The sequence below is a fragment of the Copidosoma floridanum genome, unplaced genomic scaffold (genome assembly GCF_036245765.1).
Source record: "Copidosoma floridanum isolate Cflo_tuat_1 unplaced genomic scaffold, Cflo_Japanese_pri ptg000017l, whole genome shotgun sequence".
Taxonomy (NCBI): Eukaryota; Metazoa; Arthropoda; class Insecta; order Hymenoptera; family Encyrtidae; genus Copidosoma; species Copidosoma floridanum.
The window spans coordinates 12187372-12203802 of NW_028321894.1; the positions used below are offsets into that span (position 1 = coordinate 12187372).

Sequence of the window (16431 nt, forward strand, 5' to 3'; positions counted from 1 at the left end):
CTACAGCTACAGGCTTACGACCTTGAAGATTCCGTTTTCTTCAAATTAAAGCCTGTAACGCTAAGGAATAACACAAACACTTTCGAGGCATTTGGTTATCAACCCAAAAGTAGTGGATCGAAACTATGCTTTTTTGTTTATGGTATACGAGGAGCGGCAAAGTGTAATTTGTATTTGATGCATGCGAATCTCAATTTTTGACGCATTTATGAGTACCCATAATGCTTGATTTTCGAAAAGTCCGTAACGCTAAATAACCAAGTTTATCTTGGTAAGACGTTCAATTATCGACTTGGAAGATTATGGACTCCCAAACGGCTGTTACTTGATTGGTAATGTACTTGCTGTCGTTGACTTAAATAGTGGATTCTACAATTTTCAATAGTAATGACATAACATTTGTGTCATAATATTATAGACAGTGCCGTTATCAAGGTTAAAACAAAACTCTTTAAGAGCCCGTACGGCTCTTTTTTTTAAATAAAACAAAAACTTCGTTGTACAAATTTTTCTCGTCTAAATTTAACGAGTCCCAAACAGGCTCAAGTTATCTTAGTCACAGACAATACAAAACCAGGGGATAGTGGGTAATGGCGCAATTGTCTTTGGAATTAATATAGGTCCAATTATCAGACGCGATTTTACAAAATATTTCAAGAGCAATAAAGAAGTGGTAGAGTGTGCGTTAAATTGCGTATACAAGCATACTATTTATTTATGTTCCCTAATTTTTTTTCTTTTTCTAATAAATATCTACTTACGTAGTATATTTATTTTTAGGCTATATTGTAAACGAGTACTAATAGCCTTGGTACAGTGAGGCACATTTCACATTGTATATTTGTTACATGTTACAAGTAATAGTTACATATTAACATTATTGGTTACACATTATTGGATACACTTTGTAGTTTGTTGGTATGGTGATTATGTCACATAGACCATCTGGAGAGCGAAGGATCTATGTGGTCAGCATTGATACAGTTGTACTTCTTCGTTGGCACGTGATGATGTAACATAGACAAGCTCGAGAGCGAAGGATTTATGTGGTAGGCAATTTTTGCTGCGAGAAGGTCATCCAAACCTTTCATGAGGAGCATTGCGTGGTGAAAAAGCACATGTACAAAATCACAGAGGTACTTGCTTGGGAGCGTCACACTGGCCGGGAATCGAGCCCGCAATCTCCCGCATGCCGTCCCACAAGCCAGCTGACCGAGCCACCGCGCGCGACACAAGAATATAAATATGTAAACAAGTAAAAGATAGATGATTGCTAATCTCAGTATAAAGCTACAATTTTATACAATTGTATGGCTGACAATGTTATTATGATTATAAAAATGCCTTTTATAAATAGATACTGTGTACCAAGGTATTGCCATTATCATTCTAAACGGGGACACCTACATTAGTTGGGTGTGAATGAAACAAGTATTTTAATTTTAAGTAAATAAACAATTATGTAAAAACATATCATGGTACAATGAAACATAAACAATATGTAGGCCAGTCAGAATAAGACTATGCACTTTTATCAAATCCAATGATTTTAAATTAAATTTCTTCTACCTATGCTAGTTATTTCTCTTATATAATGCTCACATCTGGCACATTTGTTAACAATTAGTTCTAGTGTTCATTTAGTACCCAAAATGTATACGTATCAAAAAAAAAGAATAAACGCGTCCTCTTGTACCTCTTTAATTTTGTAGAACTTTATTTTATAAGTTGTTAGAACATGCCGGTAAATGTCTCATCCACACGTTTATTACGTAATAATAAAATTACGTAAAATTACTATGATCTGTAGAGATCTTTTAATTTTCTTGTGCAAAAGGTTACTGTAAGATGTATTTTCTACATTGTAAAGTAATTGACAAAGTGTTTATTTGAATAAACCAAGAAAAAAGGGGTTAAGTGTACGTAAAGTGTGTACAAAAGTTTATTTATAAACGGAAAATAATTTACAGTTTTGCTGCATATATTCTTGTTTCCATTACTACTCTAAGCTTTCTATTCACTTACTGTTATTAAGATTCATCAGATGAAAATTACCTTTATCATAAACACAAAACGTCTTAAAGAAAGAAACGCAATAAAAATTAATTTTTTTTTATAGAATGTAAAAAGTTTTTTTTTCAATTTAAAAAATTTTTTTAAATAATGAGACAATTGTCTGCACAAGTATTCATTTATTATAAAAGCAACAAAAATATACGAATTTCCTGGTTTAAAAAAAAATTACTTCGACACGCCCGCGCTCTGCACGGGGACCTCGATAATGAGCCATCTGTTGTGGCTTTAAAGATCTTGATCTACACACGCGACTCACAATTCGTGTTACACACTCCTGTGAGTGCAAGTGTACGTCGAGATATTTGCAGAGCCACATAAAATGGATCATTATCTCGTTCCCCACGCACGACGTGTCGAAAAAATGTTTACACCACACGTGCGAGAGGTTAGGTAATTGACACGCGTGCGTTAATAGCTTTTCTTGCGCACTAGTATAGTAATGTAATATCAAACTTAAAAAATAAGCTTATAAACTAAGTTAATTATTCGTAAATAAAACTTAATCCGTTAATTAACAGTAGATAAATGCTTACATTAAAAATAAGTTACAAATCGTACCATAACAAAATGAAACTAAATTTCTTAAATCAGGATCACTCATAGAAAAGTGGGTAAAGACTAGATTTGTGTACAGTAGATAGTGAGGTTAAAGGTTGTGGAAAGTGTTTTACTATCTTATTCTTTTTTTTTTTTTAAAGATTGAAGAAAAAAAAGATTAAATTCCATAGAACTTAGAATGTGTGCTATGGTTGCATGGCATTGTGTGGTATGGGGTGAACAGGCGCTTGCTGTATTCTTGCTAACTTGCCTTGCTCTTGCTCTGCTCACTACTTTTTTGCTACTTTTGTTTTTCTCACATACTCTTAGTAGTTCTCTAAAATACTTTTTCCTATCTAAATCATACTATTTTGACTTTGTTATTATCCTACTAAGCTGTAAAAAGTTCAGAGATTCAGAGAGTATTAAAGAAAACTTAAAGGATTTCAGAGAGTACTGACAAAAATCTGGGATTTATTTCAGGAGCATTCTAGTTGGTTGCTACTCGTAAAACTTACTTGGAATATACCTTTTATGCATATATATGTAATGAATTTTTTCAGCACCAAGAGCATAAGATCTTTATAGCCTATGATCTTAAGAACGAGTTACGGCTAATACCAGATGAATTAAGTAAGACTTTGTGGGAAGCAAAAATCTTGGCCGTTTTTTGGGCTTTCTCAAAGAAAGAAAATTGAATTTCACTACGTTTGGCAAAAGTCAGTTGATTTTCAAGAATTTTGGCTACCATCTTGAAGCTACGTTTATTAATTCGACTTATTGGACTTTAGATCAGTAATCAATGACACCGAAAATTCCTGTATACAAAATTGGGTATGGATCAGTAATTTTCAAAACATTTGGCTGTGATCTTAGATCTACCCTCGAAAATTTGGCTGATTGAATCTCAGATTTATAATAAGCAATCCAAAAAAGTCCCATGTACTGAATTTTGTACAAATCAGTTGATTTTTGATGATTTTGGTCAGCATCTTGGAATCAACATTTAAAATTTGGCTAGTTGGACTCTATCCACAAACAAAGTATATTCTCAGGCGATAGAACATCAATGATTAGCAACCCAACTGATTTTTAGTATTGTTTATTAATAAAACCTGCTTTTAGGTATAAAAGCATAGGTGATTAAAAACCAAACAGTTTTTTTAGCACTATTATTCAATAAAATAAGGTATAAGGCAAGCATGTATCAGTGATTAGAAATCTAACAGTTTTTAAGCATTATGAAGAAATAAGTTATGTTTTGAGGTGAGCACGGATCTGTGATTAGTGACTTAACCATTTCTTGTTATTGTAAATAACAGAAGTTTGTTCTTAGGTGAGCACGCATTATTGACTAAAACTCCAAATTTATTTTTCTATTATTGAAGTACGAAAAACACCTTCGGTTAATTAAGTATTAGTGTCTAGAAACCTTGTTGTTTTTAAGAGATATGTTACACAAAAAGTTTTCTTAGGCACGCAAGCATTAGCAATTAGCAATGTAAATATTCTTCAAGGTAGTTTGGTAGTTAATAAAATATTTCTTCATTCAAGCAAGTATCGGTGCTTAGCAACCTAACTTTTTTTTAGTATAATTCATGAATCAGTTTTCCTTTATGTAAGAAAATCTTACTGTATGAGGTTAAATCATGTAATAAAATGCACACAGGTCCCAACAAGCAATAGCTCGATTGGTTATCGCTAACTCTTCCTCACACAAGAGCACATTTTATTGACAAAAAATACTAAGAAAGTAGTAGGCTTATAATGGCTGGTGCTTGCTCGCCTAAAAGCACGTTTCATTTCTTTGTAAGACTAATAAGCGACTGGGTTTTTAATCACTAATGCTTACTCAGAGCCTACTTTATTTATAAATAATACTACAAAACTTTTAAGTTTCTAATCACCAACACCTACTCACCTCAAACCGAATCCTAATTATTATTAGTACCAAAAAACTGTTGAGTTTCTCATCACCGATGTTTGCTCGCATATTAGTTTATTTTATGTATCAATAATATTTTAAAAACTATTGGGTTTCTAACTGCCAATGCTTGCATGCCTACTAGCATATTTTCTTCATTAAAAGAACTAAAAACTGTTGGGTTTCTCATCATCGACACTTGCTCGTCTAAGAAAACATTTTGTTAAAAAATACACTGAAAAAATGTAGGTTCCTAATCACTGATGCGTGTTGGCCTCAGAATTTATTTCATTTATTCATAATACTAAGAAAACTTTTGGGTCTCTTATCACCGATGCTTGCTCGCCCAAGAGCACTTTTTGTTTATAAATACACTAAGAAACTGTTAAGCTTCTTATCACCGATGCATGCTAGCGTCAAAAATCGTTTTATTTATTATCAATATGAAAAAACTTCATTTTCTTATAATACTAAAAAAACTGTTGGTTTTCTAGTTGCTGATGCTTGCTCACTGAAAAGTGTATTTCATCTATTTATAATGCTCAAAATGCTTTCGGATTTTTAGTTTCCAGTACTTGTTTGCGAAAAAGCGTATTTTACTTTTTAATAATACTTAAAAACTAGTAGATTTCTAGTGTGCTCCTCTAAGGGCTTATTTTTTCTGAACAATAATAAAAAAAACTAGTTGGTTTCTGATTAGCGATGCTTGCTTTCCTAAGAGCACATTTTATCATTGAATACACTAAAAAACTGTTAAATTTTTAATCGCCAATGCATGATCACCTCAGACCTTATTTAATTTATCAACAGTACTAAAGAGAATGATAAGTCAAAAATCACCGATATTTTTGTACCTAAAAGCATGTTTTATTACTAGATAATACTTAAAATCAGTTGACTTGCTAGTTGCTGACACTTGCTAGCCAGAGAACATATTTTCTAACTCACTGCGTAAAAATTCGAAAATTTTAACATGTATAAAAAAAAAATCAAAGTTTTTTGAAAGATGTAAACAAAAGAATATTTTTCTTAACTAAGTTGCCAATACAATTCACATGCTCATTTGAAAAGTATGTGTTTTGAAGCCTACCTGTTAACTCTCCTAGCTCTCGTTCAACTTGCGACTTATTTTTGCTACCCTTTAATCTCTCGTAGATTGTCGGCAGTTTTTCAAACTACTTCTTGTTTCTGTATGACACTTTTTTCACTTTGTTATTATCTTACTTAGCTGTAAAAACTGCAATGCTTGGAAAAGTATTTTGAATAACTTTAGAGTTTTTAGATAGTACCAAGAGAAATTTAGAAGTAATCTTAGGAGCATTCTAACGGGCAGCCTATCAAAAAATTTTTTATAAATGTATACCTATTATCCATATTATTAATAAATTTTTACAATTGAAACGGATTAAGATCTTTGTAGTGTATGATCTTAGAAACGAAAAAAAGCGAAATATTATGTGGATGGAGCAAAAATTTGTGAAAAAAAAGAATCTTGGCCGCTGTTTGTACTTTCTAAAAGGAAGTAAATAAGATTTCACTGTACGTAGTGAAAATCAGTTGATTTTTGAAAATTTTGGCTAATATCTTAAATCTTCCATTATAAATTTTGCTTGTTGGACCCCAGATTAGTAATGAGCAATTCCGAGAATCCTTGTACACCAAATTTGGTACATATGGGTGATTCCCAAAAAATTTGTCTCCTACCTTAGAATAACCCTCGTAAATTTAGCTTATTTAATGCTGGATTCGTAATAAGCGATCGATAAATATGCCATACAATAAATTTAATTCAAATCAGTTGATTTTTGATAACTTGAGCACCACGTGCCGCCTTGCATCTGATATTTTAAAATTGGCTAATTGAACTCTTAACTTGTCATCAACGACTTAAAAATCTTAATGTATGAATTATCGTGCAAACTAATTTATTTCTACCACATTTTTATCCTGAGTAATGGGACTATCAAAATCGATTTACCATGTACTTTATGTACACTTGAGGCACTTTATATTTGTCGGAACGATGAAAGATATTGCCTGTTGTTTGACAGTCAGCCTTTGTTATATTATTCGTTACAGTACATCATTGACCGTGGGTAGACAAATCGTTCCGACAGATATATAGAGAGTTGAGTGTACATACATATCATGAATTTTTATAGCTTTGAGAAAATAAGATCCTTGTAGCCAATGATGCAAACATAAAAGTAAGCTTAAAGCCAGGTAAATTTAGTAAAAGAGTTGAAGCAATAGTTATTGCCATTTTTTGGAATTTAAAGTTCACTGTGTGCCACCTCTGCCACACTGCCTTGTACCTGTCCACTCAACACCACACAATGCCGTGCAACCACAGCACACATTCTGAATTCTATAAAATCCAATATTTTCTTCTTCAATCTTTTTTTCTTCAAAATAGTGAAGCACCTTCGACAACTTTGAAAACTCACTATCTACTGTACACAAACTGAGTCCCTTACCCTCTTTCCTATGAGTATTCCTGATTTTAGAAATTAAGTTTCATTTTGTTATGGTACAATTCATAACTTATTTTTGATGAAAATATACATCTACTGCTCATTACCCGATGAACTTTCGTTTATAAATAGATAACTCATTTCATACATTTATTGATTAGGTTTAATAACTTTCATTTAAACTAGACAATTAGTATATTTTAGCAGAAAAACTTTTCTATGTATCGATAAATATTTATTTTAATATAACTTATTTGTTACTTCTGCAGTAAATAAATACTCATTCATACAACATTCTCATATTTTTTTTTTTTATTTTATAAATAAAAAAAAACCAGAGGGTATAAATAGGTCATGGGACTTACCGTAAGAACGAAGTTCTTCAAACATGAGATGAGTATGGACACAATTTCCCAGGTAACAAGGGGGTCGCCAGACCCGTCAGAAGAACAAAGCTCTATAAACGTTAGTACTGCATTCAGTTAAAGAACATATCAATGGTTTTTAAAGGCGCTTATTTTGAATTCGACAAACAAATTATGTTACAATGTCACATAATTATATAAATATAGTGAATTATAAAATTAATAATAAATAAACTATGTAAGATCATTATATATGTATATTTCAAGTTACATATCATTTTGAAGGTCTTTAAGGTCGCTTATTTTAGATTTAATTAACAAATAATGGCAAAATGTTCTTAAGTAATTATATAAAAATAAAACTAAAATTGTAATAATGGGCTATACAATTGCAAAAAAAAGTAAGGAAAAAAAAATTAATCAAACGAAATATGAAAGTAAAATGAAATGAAATTACAAAAGACATAAATAAATACAACGGAATAGAAAAAAATAAAATGAAATAGGGAATAGAGATAAAAGGATTAAACAGAAAATTAAAAAAGAAATTAAGTAAAGCAAATACAAAAAAATAAAAAAAAAAAGTAATAAAATAAAATATAAAAAAGTAAAGAAATAAAATGTAAAAAAAAAAGAAAATTTAAAAAAACGCAATAAAATGAAATATGAAAAAATAATGAAATAAAATATGAAAAAAACAAACAAGAAATAAAAAAAAAAACAAATAAAAAAAATATAAAGGAAATTAAAACAACAAACCAGGGGGTATAAATAGGTCATGGGACCCATGGTCAGAACGAAGTTCTTTAAACATGAGATGAGTATAGACACAATTTTCCAGGTAACAAGGGGGTCGCCAGACCCGTCAGAAGAACAAAGTTCTATAAACGTTAGTACTGCATTTGTGTAGTTTACTTAAACAAAAACTTGAAAAACGAATAAAAAAAACAAAAAAAACAATAGTTCAGAACTCACGATGGTTTGAACTTTGTGAGTACTGTATTTATGCACGACGTTCTCACAAAGTTCAAACCATCGTCAGTACTAAACTATTGCTTTTTTGGTTTTTTTTTATTCGTTTGTCAAGTTTTTGTTGAAGTAAACTACATAAATGCAGTACTAACGTTTATAGAACTTTGTTCTTCTGACGGGTCTGGCGACCCCCTTGTTACCTGGAAAATTGTGTCTATACTCATCTCATGTTTAAAGAACTTCGTTCTGACCATGGGTCCCATGACCTATTTATACCCCCTGGTTTGTTGTTTTAATTTTCTTTATATTTTTTTTATTTGTTTTTTTTTTTATTTCTTGTTTGTTTTTTTCATATTTTATTTCATTATTTTTTCATATTTCATTTTATTGCGATTTTTTGAATTTTCTTTTTTTTTTACATTTTATTTCTTTACTTTTTTATATTTTATTTTATTACTTTTTTTTTTTATTTTTTTGTATTTGCTTTACTTAATTTCTTTTTTAATTTTTCTGTTTAATCCTTTTTTCTCTATTCCCTATTTCATTTTATTTTTTTCTATTCCGTTGTATTTATTTATGTCTTTTGTAATTTCATTTCATTTAACTTTCATATTTCGTTTGATTAATTTTTTTTTTCCTCACTTTTTTTTGCAATTGTATAGCCCATTATTACAATTTTAGTTTTATTTTTATATAATTACTTAAGAACATTTTGCCATTATTTGTTAATTAAATCTAAAATAAGCGACCTTAAAGACCTTCAAAATGATATGTAACTTGAAATATACATATATAATGATCTTACATAGTTTATTTATTATTGATTTTATAATTCACTATATTTATATAATTATGTGACATTGTAACATAATTTGTTTGTTGAATTCAAAATAAGCGCCTTTAAAAACCATTGATATGTTCTTTAACTCTATTGTTATGTTTATTTTAATAATTTATTGATTCATTAAATAATTTATTTATAACAGTTATTATTAGCATTTTTTTAATGCCAAAAAAACATCAGGTTTGAAAAAAATCGGTTAGTATTTTAAGCATTCAATGCGTGAAAACGCGCCTTATTCGATTTAATCTATATAATCATATTCATGCTAACTAAAATGTATGTTTTTTTATATTTGTTATTTAAAAAAAAATTTTTTTTTTCAGAAGCAAGAGATTTCTAGTAAGCGACTTCCGTTTTATGGAAATCTGTCGTTTTTAAAATAAGCCCCCAAGCCCGCGACATAAAAAATAATGTAATTATTAATTTATCACTAATTAAATGTATTATCAGTAAATGCAAATGAAGATAAAATATTATAGTTACGAACCACACGATAAGTAAAAGAAACTAAGTTCTTATAATTGGCAGTGCTCGTAGCAGAGTGGATCAAGTGCTCGACTAACATGCGGTAGGTCGAGGGTTCAAATCTCTTTATTGGACAGTGTTTTTTGTTGTTTTTTTTTGTTTTCTTTTAGAATTGTAAAAAAAAAAGTTTAAAGTCAAATTAAAATTATTGTGGAAAAATAAAATTAAAATTCATTTGAATATTATTTGTTTGGGAGTGTGAAGGGGAATGGTGGGCAAATGTGTGTAAGAGAGTAGCGCGGGACGGTTAGAAGATATTTGGTGGGGTGAGGGGAAGTGTGTTGGGAACTGATGGTAAGAGGGATGGATTAAGGGGGGAAACTTAGAAGGAAGAGACTTTCAGTAAGCCACTTTCGTTTCATCAAATCTGTCGGTTTTGAAATTCCAGCCCCCTTAGTAAGCGACATAAAGAACTTCGTTCTAAAAATTGTATGGTATTCTATAAATAGAGCAATTTATTTTTATTTACGTCTGAAAGACCTTAATCACAGTAAATGGGCTAAAATTTTAGATTAGTAATTGAAACAAAAATATATGCAGCAACACTGTAAATTACTTCCGTAAATAAATAAGCTTGTAAACTAAGATGTAATAACAATTAATTAAAGAAAGCGGTACTATAGGATGAGTTTTCTCAACAGTTTGGATACGTATACATTTTGGATATTAAATAAACACTAAAACTAAATGTGATTAAATCTGACAGAAGTAAGCATAACATTAGCAATATAACTAACATAAGTAGTACAAATTTAATTTAAAATCATAGGAGGGTTCGATGAGATAAGTTAAGCCTCGTTAAATTTAGACGAAAAAAATTTGTACAACGACGTTTTTGGTTTTATTTAAAAAAAAAAGAGCCGTACGGGCTCTTAAAAAGTTTTGTTTTAACCCCGATAACGGCACTGTCTATAAGATTATGACACATATGTGATGTCGTTACTGCTCAAAATTGTAGAATTCACTATTTGAGTCAATGACAGCAAGTACATTACCAATCAAGTAACAGCCGTTTGGAAGTCCATAATCTTTCAAGTCGATAATTGAACGTCTTACCAAGATATACTTGGTTATTAAGCGTTACGGACTTTTCAAAAATCAAGCATTATGGGGACTCATAAATGCGTCAAAAATTGAGATTCACATGCATCAAATACAAATTAAACTTTGCCGCTCCTCGTATACCATAAACAAAAAAGCATAGTTTCAATCCACTACTTTTGGGTTGATAACCAAATGCCTCGAAAGTGGTTGTCTTATTTCTTAGCGTTACAGGCTTTAATTTGGAGAAAACGGAATCTTCAAGGTCGTAAGCCTGTAGCTGTAGCTTATTGGAAAAAAAAGTCAGAAAAAAAGTTTGGAACATCCTTGACGTTTGTCTAATAAACATCGCTTTAATCAAAATGCCTACATTTGTCTATGGCATTTGTAAGAGCGTTTTCTTATAAAATGTAAGACTCACAAGATCTTGATTTTGTATCTTAAACTGAATTTAAATCTTAGACAAATTTTGTTTTGGCTGTATAAAATGCGTAGAAATATTGTTTTTGTTTATATATTCCATATTCTATGCCATAAAAAATTTTGAAACTCCTGATGTTGATGCCAGGTCTTGTCGAATCCATATGTTGTTGAGTTGAACCCTAGCCCATAACACTAATGCAGCCTTTTTTTGCATCTTGCATAACAACAATAATGCCAATAGTCTAAGGTTTTTTTTATTTTTACTTGTAAACAGCTCCTAGATAATTGCGTAAGTTTCTAGAGAGATATCTTCTTAACCGACGTTGTCATCAGTTAGGAAATGAACTATGCCGTTTTTGGTAGAATGATCTATATTTATGTGTGACGTTAATTTAACAAAATCATCACAAAAATTATAAATTAGCTTATAAATAATAATAAATTTTTTTTGTAGGATTTTTAAAAGTTTTATATGACACAGGGGTACCACGGTAAATTTTCACAAGCTTATGATTCAGGAGATATTAAAAATCAGTACGCAGATAGTACTTTTTATTATGTCTTGTCTATAAAGTATAAGAAAAGAAACTTTTTCAACCTACGCAATGGAAGAATATTTTTTTATGCAGTTGCACTTGTCAAAAATGAGTTACTTACGGTTCAAAGTTTCTATATTTTTTATCTTATTTTTTTGCTAAGATATCTCGGATTTTTAATAGTGATTTAAAAATCAGTTTCGTTTAGTCTTGTATTTATTTTATTGGACTAAGAATTTAAAAAAAAATAGTAACTTTGCTAAAATTTTAAATACTCCAAAAGACCTTTATTATAGTTTTATATTTTGAGGGAGCTCTTGTCCCTTTTGGCGAGTAACATGCCTTCGTATTTTAAAAAAGGATTTGTTGAGTCTTATTTTACGTGAATGCAATGGTTTTATTGGATCTTTTAAATAAACCTGGTAACAAAGTATAGTAAAATAAGAAAAGTTAAATTTTTGTCTCTCTTAGGTTTTTTCTTACTATTTACTATCGGTAGGTTTTTGATTTATTATGTAATAATGAAGATTATTCACAAAACCACTGATAATATTGCATATTTATCTTTTTAATTTATGTTTTTGCTCGGTTTATTTATATCTATTGTATTGAACTTTTTAAGTAGAACATCTGAAAACAGCATGACGAGTCAATGGAAAGTCACAAAGCAAAAAATATGCATAATTAATCTGATTCGGTCTTATTTATATAAATGCTAGTACTTTTATTTTCTGATTGGCACCTGAGTGTTGGGACAAGAAGCCTGCAGCAGAGTAAAGCTGTAAAAGTATATATGTATATGTATTTGTTTATGTCTATTCATGTATGGAATAAATGTATGCTTATACTTGTAGAGCTTTACCCCCTATTATAACTTCAATCATTTTTAAATATTGTTTGCATTTTTACTTTAGTAACCCATGACAAACAATTAAACTAATTTTTTATTGAACAAAGAAGAGATTGTTGAGTGTATTTGAGCAAATTTGAAAAGACCTTAGGGTTTTACTAAAATGCATAGATGTTCTGCTAGAGGGTATAATTTGTTACAGCATATTAACATTAACAAGGCCTTGTTGTATGAAGTATATGGGAACAAATTATTTCAAAAAAGTGTGTGTTTATCTGGTTTTTCTCATTTTCAAAATGAGTAAGGCATCTATAATTATCCTGGACAAGACTATATGTGTTAGGCATTCTTTAAGTTTTGTTTAGTTTTTTTTTTCAGTTCTTTTGTGGTCTCTATTCTTTCAATTTAAAATGGGAGGGGCAGAAGTTTAATTGTATGAAAGTATTGGTGTTGTAGTCTAGGATGTCTAGTACGGTTGTTATGATATAAATGAGCAGACAATAGAATAAAGATACTGATATGGTTATAAATGCATGGATCTACCTTATCAGAATCAAGCAAAAATTAATAGTTGGTGATAGTAGCACCCCCTAACTAAAAACCTGTTTGCTAGTAGCTTTTTTTATACCAAAAACCCTTTATGAAAACAAAAACTAACAAAATTTTGGCATGAATTTATGATTAGTGGTACAAGAACATCTACAGTTCTTAGTCTGCATAGAAAAGTACACACTCAAATGCATATACATGCATATATATAAACCTCCTGGCACGATTTTCATGCACACCATGATACTGGAACTCCACCCTTACACTAAATAATTGATTTGTATATTTCCTTATCATCAGAAAATTTCTTTTTAATAATTCACACATTGAACAAATTCATAATACTTATTAATAAATAGCATTTCTCGCACAATTTTATTTTTTATGTAAATTTTTGTAATGTATTTTAAAAAAGTTTTATAGCTACGAAAACTTTTTACTTTTCTTAAAAAAAGTGATTCTACAAACATTTGACTTTACTAAAATTCAATTATTTATTTTTCAATGTAAAATTTTTTCAAGGCACACGCAGACACATAGAGGCATACCCATGTATTAAAGAGTCAATTGTGTAAGACATTCCAAACAAACCCCTCACAGCCCTTCATAATCGCCAAAGCTATGTAAGTCCCCCCCCCCTCACACAACAATCCTTAAATAAGGTGTAACTTGCCTGTTTTTAACGTTAATTTAACATTTTTATTATATTTCTTAAAAATTAACTTAAGAGCCCTGCAGAGCTCCTCTCCACATCTCCTTTACAGCAACCCCAAAATATTTTTCTTGACCATCTGAACCCTTCCACATACTAAGTTCAAATAGTTTATACTTAATTAAAAAGATAATTTTATTTATTTATTACTCTACACTGGTAAGAGAGAAAAAAGATGGTTTTGCATATAACAATAAAATATTAAATTAACGTTTACTTATGCAATAATATTAATAAATAATGATTTTCCACTTGAATATTAATAGTTATGAGATAATTTTAATTTATTAATAGTAATCGAAATATAATGTAAAATTTTTATTCGCTCATGCGATAGTATCAGGATACATAAAGACACGTGATACATAGTACATGTCACATTGTTTTATATTAATTGTAACACAAAAATATTAAATGCACCAAGATATCTTACTTTTCGATGTATGATTCTTCCTTATTTAAATTAGCCGTTCGTCTTTTACCTACTTCCTTGATGTATTCGTGTTACAAAATAATTATATATTTATACTAACCTTATGCATTAAAACATTTAAAATTATTTTAACAACCGAAATTTAAATTGTAAATGACAATAAAATAAAATTAAATGCTTTTTACTCCTTAACTAGAATATCAAACAAATGCTTTAAAACCTTTGCTATGATAGTTTTCTTATAACACGTGTGGTAAGCTATCAGAGCATATAACAATAAATTTTGTTAAAAAAATAAGAGCTTTCTTTCTCATAAAAATTTAAGATCAAGTTGCTTAATCACAAAGTTCTATCGTAAGAAACACATCACGTTATTTATTACTGTTAAAGGAATGAATATTAAGTTAAATTATTATCTAAAAATTTTTTTTCAAACAATATTTTTTACTTTCATACTTCTTTCCTTTCTGCTCGAATGAAAACACTTTTTTTGGATATTAATAAAGCCACGTAAAATTTACCATGAAAGAATAAACATTTCTTAAAATATAAACTTACATTTTCAAAACTTTACCCTTGACACTTGTCTACCGACAGAGAAGATGCTACAACAATTAGGAATTGCTCACAAGACAGCATTATTAACTAGACAGTATTCAAACTTTTATATGACGAGTTAAATATTGCTTTACTAGACTGTATTTTCTCATGTAGACCATTTAACAAAATTTTTTTTGGTGTAGGTTAATTAAAGCACTTACATTATTCATCATCTAATTTCTTGATTCCGTTTTATAATTTTTTTTTTTTCAAAAAGAAGGCCCCTGGAGGCACAGAAGTTTTGAGGAAAACCAGTTTTTTTGTTTTTAAACATACAATAAGTGGTATTCGGTACACTGGGTACTCATTCCACAGAAAAAGACTAAGAAAAAATTTTTGATTATTTTTAACAGAATTTGAACCCTGACCCCTTGAATTCCCCAGGCTAGAAGGCAAGCACACTTGCCAATAAGCAATCAGAGCTCCTAGAGAAAAGAAATAATAGCGCCTTATTTAATAGGTTGCTGAAAAGGGGCTGAGGAAGGTGTGACAGGAAGTTTGTAGGTGATTTAGGAGAAAAAATATGGTAAGAGGAGACTGAATCCAAATTCAATTCATTAAACTTTTCAAAGAGATAAGAGCAAGCAAATCTTACTGTAAGCAAGGCTAAGGATAGATAGTTAGGATGGCAGTCTCTCTTAAATAACTTTATAATTCAGGAAAATGCATATACAAACAGTAGTAAAAGAAGTAATAAGCAAAACTTCACTAGTTTTTGCGTAATCGTATTTTAATTCTTGCTTATGAAATGTTTTTAATGTTTATTGTTAAAAATTATACAAAATTTTATGTACTGACATAAATTTATGTTAAATCATTAAGTATGTATCCACACAACAAGCGTAAATGTAACATACTAATCTATTATGTTTCTTCAACAAGAAGAGTCTTATTTTGGAGTACAGCCCCCCATCACAACTCCTCTACCCCCTAAATTTCTTTTGCTGTTCTTTTACAAAATATCAAATGAGTGCTGATACTTTGGATTTACAAGCCACTCATATCACATGTACTAAATTAATTAGTCATTTTAACACAAATTTGTTTGGCTTACCATAATAATAACATAATCATGAGATTAAAACTTGTAATTCTTTCGTTTAAGCTTCTGTGCTTGTCGACTAACTATCACTGCATCTGTCATTTTATTAATGATATGTTTTGTTATAAGGCCAGCAAAAGTTATTTCATCAAATTTTGTACAATAATAAAATTGCTTAGAATTGTAACTAGGCCTACACATATTTAAAGGAGAAAGAACATAATTTAAAAGAAAAGGTGCAAATTTTCAAAAAAAATTAAAAAAGAATGATTCCTTCATCAAGTTCTAGGACCAATTATAAAATATAAAAAAAAACCAGACAAACAGATAACTTGTTATTATTAACTAAAATAATTAAATACCTGCAAAAAAATCGCAAATCAACAATCAGTATTGTTATATTTTAAGAGAATTTATGTTAAAAATTCTTGTTTTATAAGAGAGCTTAAAAGATACGTGAGGGTGACATGTCATAAAGTTACGACAGGTCATTAGTACTCACAAAAAACTAACCTATATCTTATACAA

The 16431-nt window shown here is 29.8% G+C and overlaps 1 protein-coding gene across 1 annotated transcript in view; it reads right to left on the minus strand.

The window, feature by feature from the left end:
* Positions 1-16431, minus strand: part of Nmdar1 (glutamate ionotropic receptor NMDA type subunit 1) — a 1366481-nt gene that overhangs the window by 223100 nt on the left and 1126950 nt on the right. The gene's annotated exons all lie outside the window — the stretch shown is intronic.